This window comes from Triturus cristatus, chromosome 4_1 (assembly GCF_964204655.1).
Source record: "Triturus cristatus chromosome 4_1, aTriCri1.1, whole genome shotgun sequence".
Classification (NCBI taxonomy): Eukaryota; Metazoa; Chordata; class Amphibia; order Caudata; family Salamandridae; genus Triturus; species Triturus cristatus.
Window position 1 is genome coordinate 221,887,770 of NC_140585.1, and position 14,222 is coordinate 221,901,991.

A 14,222-nucleotide genomic window follows, 5' to 3' on the forward strand; every position below is an offset into this window, starting at 1 on the left:
ATGGCTACCCGAAGGCATCCCAGACCAATGAAGCGGTCCATTCATAGAACTCCGAGAGGGTCTTCAAGGAAACAGAAAAGTTTTTATAAGTTTTCAAAAGGTCAAGTAATTAGACTCCAGGCGAATGTGAGTGGGAAGCTGGTTCCACAATTTCGTGGCATTATAGGAGAACAGACGGTCTCCACTCCGGGACCTTTTTATCATGGGAACTAACGCCAAGTGCTTATTACCTGAGTGCAGGGACCTATTGGGACAACAGGGAGAGACGATAGACCGAATATTGAGCAGCCCCTTAGCTAACATTGCCTTATGTGCAATACACAGAGCTTTACACTGGACTCTCTTCGCAATTGGGAGCCAGTGAAGAGTAGCAATAGAAGGCTTTGCAGATTTACGACTGGAAACATTCATGAGCAAACGTGCTGCACAATTTTGTACAGTCTGCAATTTTTTGATAGCCGAGCAGGGAGTTCCCAAGTAAAGGGCGTTGGCATAATCAAGCCGGGAGAGAATCAAGAATGTACTTTGCAATCTCCAGACCGTCCAGAATTCCACAGCCAGACTGATACTAGACATTCCCTGTCACCACCACATCACCCAACACCTCTGTGATCCTCCACTGGCTCCCCATCGAAAGAAGAATAACCTTCAAGCTCCTCACTCATGCATACAAGGCCCTCCACAACATCGGCGCAGCATAACTGAACAACCACCTCTCCTTCCACGCACCCAAGAGACACCTCTAATCAGCTGACCTCTCTCTGGCCACCATTCTGTGGTAAATAATTTAATTACCGGGACTTAATTTGATACAGAAACATAATAAAATAGCTCAGTAAAATAAGAGGCAGAATCCGTGGTATTAGAGGTTCGGAATGGGCTTTATTCCAATGGTCGATTATAATCGGTTGCTCCAAGTTCCATCACCACGAAGGTTCAGGAAGTGAAGTACATACGTTATTGACAATCAATTACTTTTATACAATAGGCATTACAGTGAAGCAAATACAAGAGGCGTAACAATTGATAGTATGGATAATATATTCATGCGTAGCAAAAATAGGCGTAACTAGGTGTGATTTAAAGAACGTTATCAGATGTGATGTCATAAGAGGGTGGTTACATGAAAGAATTTCGCAATGTCAGCAGAAATACTTGGCAGAAATGCGCGCGCAGCAGCATGACGTGTGATTGACGTGCAACTAGGGGGTGAAGGGGACTTGACATTTAGCTCTACATGTGGCGACAGAAGTCTGGAGGGTCAAGTCAACCTAATCCCAAATCATATCTAACATCCTATGTTTAAAGAACTAAGTTATCCAAAAGAGAGGTCTCTTCGAGTAGAATCTTATTCTATACTGACTATACTGACTGTTAGTGCGTGTACAAGCGTCTAAGTGTCTGCACTAGATGCGAGGGCGGAAATCTTCCATAGCAATAGGGCTATGAATTACTTGCATAAAGACAGAGAAGCCGAGCCTTTGCTCGGTAGCTGGAAGAATGTTTACTTAAATTACTAGACAGGAATGCATTGGGCAGGGAACGGAGCAGATAATTTCGAAGGTGAAATACAGTTTTTGGCAGGCAGCAGGCTGATGTCAGGCTTCGTGAGCCGCGCAGAGAATGAGACAAAGTTCATGGTCACAGATGCAGGCTCAGACTGGAGCTTTCAGAGGCAGAAGGCAAGAAGAGTTCGATGACAGAATCAGGGCCTACTTGCCTGGACTGTAAAATGGCATAAGTGAACCATATAAAGCCGATGGCCTTTCATACTTAGGAATGGAATATCCGGCCTATTCATGGCGGATCTGACAGAGGACATGTTGACGGTGGACGCACATGTGTTTGCGTCTTCATAACTGGAACTGGAGGGAACATACATGTACTTGTGATTCATACATGAAGCCGTTGGGGTCCAAGATAGGGGACATAACTGATCAGAAAAATCCATATTTCCACATTCCCTCCTTGTCCCCTACTTGCCCGTTAAGAGATATCAATCTTCATCAACCCATTGATCTGTTCATATAACATCATTTGTTCTTCTTTCTTCTTCTGTGACAAATGAAATCTTGGTGGTGGAATACACGATGTGGCACACAGACCACAGATCGCTGGTCCACATTGTAGACATAGACAGCAACTGAATAGTATGAGAAGGCCAATACCTAGGAAAGATAGGACCTTCCATCCAAAGGTAGATAATACACTCCAAAACCAACCGGACCAAGTCCAGGAGCCTGGGTTCTGGTGTATCTGGCTTACAATCTTATGAAGGCGAGTTATGGCTTTATATACAGATGGCGAATTTTCTGGTATGAAAATGCAACAGCTTGATCCGATGACCCTACAAGCTCCGCCCCTATCGGCCAGGATGACGTCAAGGACAAGACGATTTTGAAGCACAACAATCCGCATAGCAGACTGCTCTTCTGTTAAATTGCCTAAGGCGGAAATAGTTTCGTTCACTACTGCTTCAAGGGTTCTAGTTAATCTACGTATCAGCTTACTATTAGTAACGGTACCTATATAGGGAAAGAGACCTTTATTGAAATCTGTGTATTTTTCCCATGCTGTTTCAGTGTAATCGACTATTGGGAGATCTCTCCTTACTCTATTATATACTAAATGAGTATTTCTGTGATAATCAGGAGGAGCTAGGAAAACAGGTGGCAAAAGGAATCCAATATAGCAAGTACCATCCCAATCTAGAGGTAAACGTACATATGCCGTCTGACCACATATGAAATAGGAATGGCGAGAAGCTCTAAATGTAGATTTGCCTTGATCACTAAATTCTACTACAGTGGTGCATCTACTATGGCCCATATGTATGGAACCATTCTTTCTTACACATAATTCACCTTTTACTGGAAATATTGACATAGCGGGCAAAATTGGAGTAGCTTCTGATTCGACATTTAGGATCATAAGATTAAGCGTAAAATTACCTAATCCATACACTTCATTTTCTAGATCAGTTCCTGTTCTCTGGGGAAGTCCCTCCTTGTTAGGATAGCAGACTTTAAGCAAAACTAAGTTCAAATTTCCCCATACCCAGTTATCTTGATAAACTGCAGAATTCGAATCTAGAGAATTAATTAAACTAAACCATGCTCCACAGGAGCCGTTGTGTGTGAACGGGTATGGAAAGAGAGGTAGAATTCCTTTATAATTCTGATAGGGAGGGAGTCGGCCACATATCCAACAATTTGTAGCATTGCTAACCTGATGGGAATGGTGTAACATACTGATAAACGTGTTATTGCGCAGCGCAAATCTATAAGACAACTCAAGCGGAGGTAATTCACTAAAAGAATGTTCAGCAGTAACATTATAAACATGTCTAGAAATAGGATAATATATGTGCAACAATATACTTGCAGTAATTATAAAAAGACTTAAGAAAAACAAAATTAATAACGTCACTATGCAATGACTACGCAGTGATTTACAGTACGCCTGTCGTTTCAACATTTTTCGGGTGCATTCTCTATTCAGGTCCAAGGGATACATGTCAGAGACAATTCAACCGCTTCACCTTGGAGAGGACTTAAACAATCAAATTGCTTGACTGATTGGACCTGAGCTTTAGTTTATAATGTTCGGAATCACTCTTTTCAACAAAAGGAAGTTTTGAGTCAATGGGTGAAGACACACAAGGTGTGGTATTCACATCTGATTATAGTCCATGAAATTTCTTGATATGACTTGAATGAATCCAGCCTTTTCTGCCCTCGATCTTCACGGCTGTCCTTGTGGTGAGCAACACCAGCTGAGGCGACTTCCACCTAGGTTCCAGCTGAGTTTTTCGATCAAAGTGCCTCACGAGGACCAGGTCCCCCGGGACTACGTCATGGGGCTTCACCTCAGTGTTGTCAGGAAAAGCTGCAGCTACCTGTGAACGACAAGATTGTAGTGCAGACATCAAGGAAGCCAAGTAATCTGTCAGCATATTACAGTCAATATCAGTTATTTTGCGTGGTATAGGCGTCCCCCACATATTTGGTGGTCTGCCAAAGATCACCTCATACGGGGATAGCCCTGTTCGAGAGTGTGCTACCATTCTCATGTAAAAGAGTGCAACTGGTAATGCTACTACCCAGTCGACACCTTTCTCTCTGCATATTTTGGACAATCTAATTTTCAGGATCTGATTATGTCTTTCTACGAGACCTGCTGCCTCGGGGTGTCGGACACAGTGGAATTTCCACTGATAACCTAACAAAAGTGAAACGTGTTTCATTAATTCGGATGAGAACGGCTGGCCGTTATCTGAGTGAACAACACGTGGTAAACCGTATCGTGGGAAGAATTCTCGAACCAACTGTTTGGCAGTAGTCGGGGCAGTGTAATCTGAAACCGGGTATGCCTCCGTCCAACGGGAAAGAGCACAAACAACTACGAGAACATATTTGAATCCTCTACATCGTTCCATCTGGATATAATCCATCTGGAGGACTTCAAAAGGATGATCAGGAGGCTGAAATCCACCCTGTTCTACGGGAACGCTTTTTCCTGGGTTGAACTGGCAACAGATCATACAGGTACGAACTTTTTGTTTAGCTGCTGCTCGTAAATGTTTATTGAACCAAATGTGTTGAATGCTATCTAGCATAGCTTTTTCTCCTAGATGTGCGGGACTATGTACAGTGTTAATTATGACTTGGACCATTGAATCAGGAAGGAACCACACAGACTTTTCCTTCATCATCCATCCTTGATCCGTTTGAATCCCTCCTGATTCAGTCCATTTCTTTATTTCGTCTGGTGTAGCATGTGTCTGTATGTCAATTACGTCAAGAGTAGGATCATTAATCGTCATACAATGTATTGGCGTCGGGGCTATTGTCTTTGTCATGTCGGATGTTTGAGTTTGAGCAGTCTGTTTAGCCGTTCTGTCAGCTAGATCATTGCCTTGAGAAATGATATCAGTAACTTTCGTATGAGCTTTACATTTCATAATTGATATTGCAGTGGGTAGATGTATCGCATCTAATAAGGCATGAATGAGGGGTCCGTGCTGAATGTGGGCACCGTGAGAAGTTAAATAACCTCTCTCTCGCCACAGCACGCCGAAGTCATGTACAACTCCGAATGCATAACGTGAATCAGTGTATATGTTGACTTTTTTATTTGTGGCTTGAATACAGGCTTGGGTCAGAGCGATGAGCTCTGCGGCTTGAGCTGACAAGGTATTTATGCGATTTGTTTCAATGACTTCAGTATCTGTTGTGACTGCGTAAGCAGCCACTAAGTCTCCTGTACTTGTTCTCATACATGAACCATCTACATACAACGTCAGGTCTGGGTCTGATAATGGGACATCGGTTAAGTCTTGTCTGGGTTTCGTCGTTATTGTAATAACTTCAATACAGTCATGGGCTAGTGGGTCTGTTCCGATTACTGGCAAAAGTGTGGCAGGATTCAATGTGTTACAACGTCTGATTTCTATATGTGGCTGAAACAATGTTAACTCGTACCCTGTAAGTCGCGCTATAGTCAAGTGTTGTGTTTGCGTTCTATTTACAAGAACCTCTACTGCATGTGGTACTTGAACTGTCAATGGATGTCCTAACACTATGGCATCGCTTTGTCTGATTGCTAAAGCTGTTGCTGCCACTGATTTCAGGCACGCGGGCAAAGCCTGAGCTACGGGATCTAATGTACTAGAAAAATAAGCACATGGTTTGTGTGATCCTGCTTGTTCCTGTGTGAGTACTGACAAGGCAGTACCTTCGCGTTCTGTAACAAAGAGTGTAAACTGTTTATTGTAACATGGCGTTGCTAAGACAGGTGCTTGACATAAAGCTTTCTTTAAGCTTTCAAAAGCTTGTGTATGTTCCTGAGTCCAAGGGAGAACAGTCGATGTGGCTGCCTCCTGTGTTGTCAACTGAATGAGTGGTTTTGCTAGAAATGCATACTGAAACAATGTTAACTCGTACCCTGTAAGTCGCGCTATAGTCAAGTGTTGTGTTTGCGTTCTATTTACAAGAACCTCTACTGCATGTGGTACTTGAACTGTCAATGGATGTCCTAACACTATGGCATCGCTTTGTCTGATTGCTAAAGCTGTTGCTGCCACTGATTTCAGGCACGCGGGCAAAGCCTGAGCTACGGGATCTAATGTACTAGAAAAATAAGCACATGGTTTGTGTGATCCTGCTTGTTCCTGTGTGAGTACTGACAAGGCAGTACCTTCGCGTTCTGTAACAAAGAGTGTAAACTGTTTATTGTAACATGGCGTTGCTAAGACAGGTGCTTGACATAAAGCTTTCTTTAAGCTTTCAAAAGCTTGTGTATGTTCCTGAGTCCAAGGGAGAACAGTCGATGTGGCTGCCTCCTGTGTTGTCAACTGAATGAGTGGTTTTGCTAGAAATGCATACTGAGGGATCCACTGCCTACAATATGAAGTGAGGCCTATGAAAGCCCGTACCTCCTTTTGTGTCTTGGGTATTGGCATGTTAGCTATTAACTGAATGCGGTCGGGTGTAAGCTGCCTTCCCTCCTTGGACAGCGAGTGTCCAAGATAAACAACTCGCTGGACACAGAATTGCAGCTTAGAAGGGGACACCTTGTGCCCCTTTTCGGCTAGAAATTGTAAAACTGTCAGTGATGCTTTCTCACATTCGGGTTCGCTTCTAGCGGTGATCAGCAGATCATCGACATATTGAAGCAGAGCAGTGTTAACTGGCATGCGGATACTGTCGAGTTCTCGTTTCAGTGCTTGGCTATAGATGCTGGGGCTTTCTGTAAATCCTTGAGGTGCGCGGGAGAATTTAAAGCTACGTCCATTTAAACTAAATCCGAACAAATATTGGCTTTTCGGATCTATTGGGACGCTGAAAAAGGCATTCTTGAGATCAATTACAGTAAAGAATGTTGCTTCGGAATCAATAGCTGTCAGTAATGATGAGATATCTGGGACCACAGGGAATTGTGGCACTATGCATTTGTTTAATTCGCGCAGATCAATAACCAATCGATATACTGGCGGGGCTGTAGGATCTGTTCGTTTAAGAATCGGAATTATCGGGGAATTACATACATTGGAGTCTGTTTCCACAACCACTCCTTGGGCAATAAGTTCGTCAATGATTTGCAGTAAAGCCACTACAGCATCTGGTGGTAACTTGTATTGTCTCATTCGTGGTAGTACCACTCCTGCCTTTAGTGTGACTCGATATGGTGTAATATTCATGCAACCAACATCAGTAGGGCCTTGTGCCCATAGATGTGTAGGTAAAGTCTGCAATCGGGGATCCATGTCTCTAGACACATAATGACCTTTGAAATCACGTAAAAACAATCTTACTCCTTCCGGGGAACAACATATTATAGCTCCTAGAGCTTTCAGTGTTTTTATTCCTAACAAGTTTTCTGGACATGATTTAGTAAGCAATAAATCTGTAGTTCGGGTCAAAGGTCCTATCGTAAGTGGAAGAGGCTGTGACACTTCATTAACAATAGGTTTTCCTGAAAAACCAAGGGAAATATTCTGTGAGCCTGAAAGGGGTGCCCCTGGAACTTCACTACGTTTTATAGTTGTTCGACTTGCCCCTGTATCGAGTAAAAATTTTCTGTCTTGGCCTAATAATTCACTATGTACATAAGGTCCTTCTTGATCTACAGGGATCTCGATAAGGGGTAAGTCAACTTCCCTCTCTAGGCTGGTTCATGCGTATCGTTGATAATCAGGATAGTCATACTGTGCGGTCTGGTACAGTTGTCTTGTTGTCGTTTGTGTGGCAGCAACAGGCAGCGCTGGTGCAGCTGGCACAAACTGTATAGACTGTGGTGGAGCTGGCATGGACTGCGCATGCTGCGGGGCTCCTTGTTCATTCTGATCCTGTCTAGGTGGTCGTGGTCTTTCTTTTGTATTACCTATGGCGATATTATGTTTCAAAACTGGACAATCGTGTACGTAATGACCTGGCTTTTTACAATAGTTGCATGTCCCTTTTACAGGTCCTGTTGAATCACTGGAATGTGTCGTACCCTTTTTATGTCCTTCAGCTGGAACTGTCTGGGAGACGAGCATTTTCATTTTCGTGTCTTTCATGCGTCTTTGTTCATGTTCTTGTTCCTCTCTAATTCTATTGTGATGGTACTGTAACATTTGTAACATTTGTGATGGAGTGTTACCTTGCCAGGTACTCTCGAATTTTAATACTCTGTTCTTTACTTGAGGCAAGGCATTTTCTACTAATTTTGTCACAAACAGATGTGGGTATGATTCGCTACTTGCTTTTATGCCACTATTTATACCAAAACATTTTTCAAATCGGGCATAGAAATCACTAGTGTCTTCATCTTGCTTCTGTTTACAGGCTGAAATTGTACCCCAATCTTCCTTTTTCGTAGTTAATAAACGTGGCAGTACCTGTACTAGTAAACCTGGTAGTGCTTTAGTTTTATCCCCGAGTCCTGCTCCTGCAGTTCAGGCCTTTTCTTCTGCTTCTAATGCTGACCATTCTATCTTTTGGTCTCCTACCTCCCACTCTTTTTCCCTGAGTTTTTCATAAATGCCAGCAGGCATCAATACCTTTAATATTGTCATAATGTCGGGATAGGTATACTCTCCCATGAGTAACATGTCTTTAATTTCTCGGTGGAAACCTGCTGGGTCTTTGTCATGACTGGGTACCACTTTCTTCATTTCTAACAATTCTATTTTCGATATGGGCGTATATACAAATACGCGTTTAAACTCATTGTCCTCGCCTTTTATTGGGTGTACTTCTCGTAAGGGATTTTGTCTGTCCATGTAGTACGTCGTTCTTTCCTTGATGGGCAATGAGACATGTTCTGGGCATACAAAAAGAATGTACTGTTTTCTTGATTCTAGTATTTCTTTAATTAATTTAGTACCTGAACCTCTCCATCTATTCATGAGTAATTCAGTCAATATATCAGGTAAGGGACCAGGATCCGAATGCTGACTCTGATATAGTATAAGGAGTTGTTGAATCATATAAATCCCAGCTAAACGCTGTTCATCTGGGGTGAGATTCAAAAATGTGTGTGCTACTGTATCATCACCATACTTTCCGGGACTGGCAACCCAATGGACGGCTGACCTGGCTAATTCTTGTTCATCCATAGAATCGAGAAAATGATAACCCCTTCGTTCTCGGAGTAATTTGTCAACTGCTTGGAATGAATGCTCGTTAGACCTTATATTTATTATTGGTGTTTGGAAATTCCTGTTATTGTCTAGACATATCGGACGTATCGGGTCAATAAGACATCTATTACTATTACAAGATCTTCCTCTACCTACATAAGCTATGGTGTCTGACTGTCCTGTGGGCAGTCCTGATCCTTCTTCCTCGCTTTGTTCAAACTGGTCTACCGCTAATCTTTCTTCGTGTAGGCGTTCTATTTCTTTACGGATCTTTCGGCACATGGCTATTATACAATTTTGCTTATCATGTCTCCCTTCTGATATATTCTGGCTCCATCTGGTAAGAATTTGCATTGCTTCCGGGTCTACCCCCGGGCGGTCTTGATTTCTGATCACACAATTTATGAGGAAACGTAACAGTTCCCCCTGTATCTCCACTTTCTGGTATTCCATAGCTCTGTTAATACATTCTGAATCTCGCCCTGTTTGGACAAAATGGTATATATTATCTAGATGCGCAGTCATTCCTGGTAACTTCCCTAAATATACTGCGGCTCGTCTGATACGTAATGATGCCATGATCATTTCATCCTCTTTGCCGGGCACAGGGTCATATCTACAATCTACAAGAAGTTCCTTAAGCGTACGGGCATTTATGAGTTTAGGGGTACGTGAATGTGCTGACTCTTGAAAGGTAAGTTTATTTATTCTGGGTGGCGTAGAGAAAATATTGGTAGCACCTCCAGTAGCCCCGTCTGGGGTATCGGGTGTGAAAGGGTTCGTTGAACGTGATACAGCAACTATAGGTGTGGACACAGCTATAGAAGTAGCTGTAGGAACAGATGTAGAAACAGATGTGCTTGCCGGAACTTGTGTCAGGACTTGTTGCTGTAGAGATACGGATACTGGATCTTGGCGTTGAATATCCCTGGCAGGCGGTCTATGTGGGGCGGGATTAGCATACTCGGGAGCTGCGTCATCTAAATATGAGGAAAGAAAAACATCTTCTGCGGTTCTAGGATGCCCCTTAGGATGTGCCTTTATTGGAAATAATGGGGGTGGCAAGTCTTTTGGTATCTCCGGAGTAGCCTTAGGCAATCCTTCGGCCAGAAGGGGATACATACCATTCATAAGGGCATTTCTTTGTCTGTCTACTTGTTCTGATTTCACTCGGGTACCTTCTTCAATTAATAGACTTTCTCGGACTTTATTTGAATTCTCTTTATTCTTCTCTTCCTGTCGGAGTGCTTTTTCTGTACGTCTATGAGATTCTTTACGCCATAACTCAATGGCGTCTTTCTGTGACTGTCTGACTTTCCTTTTCCATAACTCTTCCTCGACTTTCATGATGCACTCTGCATCCCAGGTCCCAGCTGCGGGCCACCTCTGACTCTCTGGTAATTCCTTGGTGTAGTCTACCCATAAATCAAGAAATAATATAGCGTCTAAGCCATGTTTATGATACATGAAGTACCCTGGAGTGTCCCTAGGAGGAATAGGAACGGCTTCTTCGAGTACCCCTTTTCTTGTTGTGATCTGTCTTAATTTCGAAAAGAGCGGCATATTGAAAACTGATCTGATACTTGATTTTGAACAAACTTAATACAGTAAACACAATAATGAACAGTCATTCATACCACAATATGCAGAAAACATTTAACATTTAACATTTAACTGAGCAACGATGATAATGACGATCTAAGGAAAACTTAATCACTAAACATAATACTCGACCTTAACTGAATTATTCTGAATTTATTATACTTGATATACTAGATATACTGCTAAACAGTACAGATACACTGCTGGAACAGTGCAGACCGGATTTGTGTACCCAAACCCGTCTTGACCGGCACAACCTATGTGCACGTCAGAACGCCTCCCCAGTAATGGTACTCACCGGGTAGCTCGGAAACGGAAGGCCTCGGAAACTGAACTGAACTTGAACCGGACTGGACTCGACTCGGGACTTCGGAAACTGGTGGGCCTCTGTATACCTCGGATCTTGCTCTCTCAGCTAGGCTCTGGCCGGGATACTTCGCACTTCTCACCGCCTCGTCTGGGTGTTGATCGCAGCCTCAGTCGCCCCCGCTTGACCGGAGGGAGATACAGGAAATCCTGCTGGTACGCGTTATTGTCCGTCCAGCTGTGGCAGGAGACCGGGCCTGCAACGCACCACCGGCGCGTGAGATGAGAAAGTGTCCCTATTCGGGCGCCATTCATGTGGTAAATAATTTAATTACCGGGACTTAATTTGATACAGAAACATAATAAAATAGCTCAGTAAAATAAGAGGCAGAATCCGTGGTATTAGAGGTTCGGAATGGGCTTTATTCCAATGGTCGATTATAATCGGTTGCTCCAAGTTCCATCACCACGAAGGTTCAGGAAGTGAAGTACATACGTTATTGACAATCAATTACTTTTATACAATAGGCATAATAATAATAATAATACAGAGTTTTGTATAGCGCGAACAGCTACCTCGCGAGGAGGTGTCCCGGCGCTGAGAGAACAAGTGTATCAGACCATGGAGGCTGGAGAGGGTAGCATTTAGCGAGACTGGGTAAACAGCCAGGTTTTCAGCAGGTGTTTAAAACAGGCTTCAGATGGGGCCTGTTGGAGGGTGATGGGTAGTGAGTTCCATAGATTGGCCACATTGGCCGAGAAGGTTCGTCCTCCCAGCCGGGCTCTTTTTACTCTAGGGGCTGTCAGACGCACATGGTTGTTGGATCTGAGCGAACGAGATTGGGAAGTCGAACTTTCAGGTAATTTGGGCAGTTTCCATATAAGGATCTGAAGGCCAGAGTGAGTGCTTTGAATTTTATTCTACTAGCAACTGGTAACCAGTGAAGGGAGAGGAGGTACGGAGAGACTGAGTGCTTGAACGGAATCCTCATTAAAAGTCTCGCAGCCGCATTTTGAACCAGTTGTAGTTGCTGTATAAGGTACTTTGGTAGGCCCAAATACAGACCGTTGGCGTAATCCAGCCTGGATGTGACTGTGGCGTGGACTACGGTTTTTCGGCAGCTGACTGGTAGAAGTCGAAGAATCTTACGTAGATTCCTCAACTTGCTCATACAGCAGCCAGCAACTTGCTGTATGTGTGAAGCAAAGGACAACTTATCATCCCACCGCACACCTAGATTTCTTGCAGAATGGCTAGGCGAGGGAGCTATACCCATCTCTGCCGGCCACCATAAATCAGATGGTGGGGGGGGTCTCTGCCAAAGAAGATCACCTCAGTTTTACTAGTGTTGAGTTTTAATTTATTGGTGTTCATCCAGCAGGCTACGTCTTGTAGGCACCCCTTAAAATTTGAAAAGGATGCCTCTGACACTTCTGAGTATGGGAACACCAATTAGGTATCGTCGGCGTATGAGATTGCCTTGATCCCCCAATTGGCGATCAGCGTAAAGAGTGGAGCTAGGTAGACATTAAATAAAAGTGGGCTCAAAGCCGAGCCCTGTGGGACGCCACAGTTCAGCGCTTTAGGTGTAGAAAGGACGTCCCTTAATGCCACCTTCTGAGTTCTTTGAGACAGATAGGACTGTAACCACTTCAGTGCCTGACCCTGGATGCCTATCTCCGCTAGTCGAGACAGTAGTATAGCGTGGTCGACCGTGTCAAAGGCGGCCGACAGATCCAGGAGCACCAGCATCGCTGAGTCTCCCGAGTCCATCGACCACCTTACTGACTCTGCCACCTCAATTAAAGCTGTTTCGGTGCTAAAACCAGGTCGGAAGCCTGATTGCGTCTCATGTAGAGTTTTGTTGTATTCAATGAATTGATTTAATTGCCGCTGGATAACTTTTTCAAGCATTTTGCCTGGTGCTGCAAGGAGGGAGATTGGACGGAGATTATTGAGATCCTTAGGGTCCCCATTAGATTTTTTCTTTAGGGGGAGAAGAGTGGCATGTTTCCAAATATCCGGGAACACCCCCGAAGAGATGGACAAATTCCAAATGCGTTGAATAGCGGGGGCCACAAAATCAGCTATGCGGCTCCAGAGTTTAGGAGGGCAAGGGTCGTCTGGCGAGCCCGATTTGCAACGACTTAGTTCCTGCTTGACCGTATTTAGGTCTATTGAATCAAATTGTGTCAGGGTAGCATAGTTCGGTGTTAAGCCCGCTAAATCGGATTTAACTGTGGTCTTCACTGGCCCAAAAGACTCATATACTTTCTTGATTTTAGAGTCAAAAAAGTCCGAAATGCTGTTGCAGAACGAGATTGATGGGGAAACTTCCCTCTCAATACATATGGGTTTGAAAAATGACTGAACTATTTTAAAGGTTTCTTTGCTTGAATGTTCAGCTAGCTGAATCGAGTTCGCATAGTACTGTTTTTTTGCTTTTCTGATGGCTTTATGCAGTTTTTTTGAGGCTTCCTTATAGTAGGCCTTCTCTGCAAGATCATAATTTAGCCTCCAAAGTCGCTCCAACTTTTTACAGTGCGATTTTTGCACTCTGAGCTCCTCAGAAAACCAGGGGGCAGATGGGGAGTCTCGTTTGGATATTGTGGCTGTTGCCGGAGCTATAGAAGTTAGCATATTCCCGATCCAGTCATTAAAAAGCTGAGCATCGGTGTCCGCATTGGAGGAGAAGGTCGGCATGGTCTCCGCTAGGTGTGGACCCATAGTGGCTGGGACCAGCTTGCTCCATTTTCTCTTCAAGAACGAGCACTTACTGGTCAAAGGTTTATCCGCCGTTACTACAAATTGAAATGGTATCAGGGAGTGATCTGACCAAATCAGGGGTAATGGGGTGTTAGCCATCATATTAGTGATGTTGGAGAATATTAAATCGAGCATGTGGCCCGCTCTGTGTGTAGGGCCCTCGTTAACAAGTTTAAGGTTGGCTGAGTTCAGAGTGGACCTCAGTAAATCCGCTGAAGAACAGTCTGTCCTGTCCATGTGAATATTAAAATCACCGACGACCAGAAACTGAGGGTGAGAGAGTGAGCTCTGGATGATAATATCCATCAGAGTGGTCAGGGTGGGCTCTTCCCCCCCCGGGGGGCGGTAGATGACTAACCCCGCTAGAGATAGCTGAGCTCCAATCTGAAAGCAAAAGTGTAGTCCCTCCAGACCCTGGAT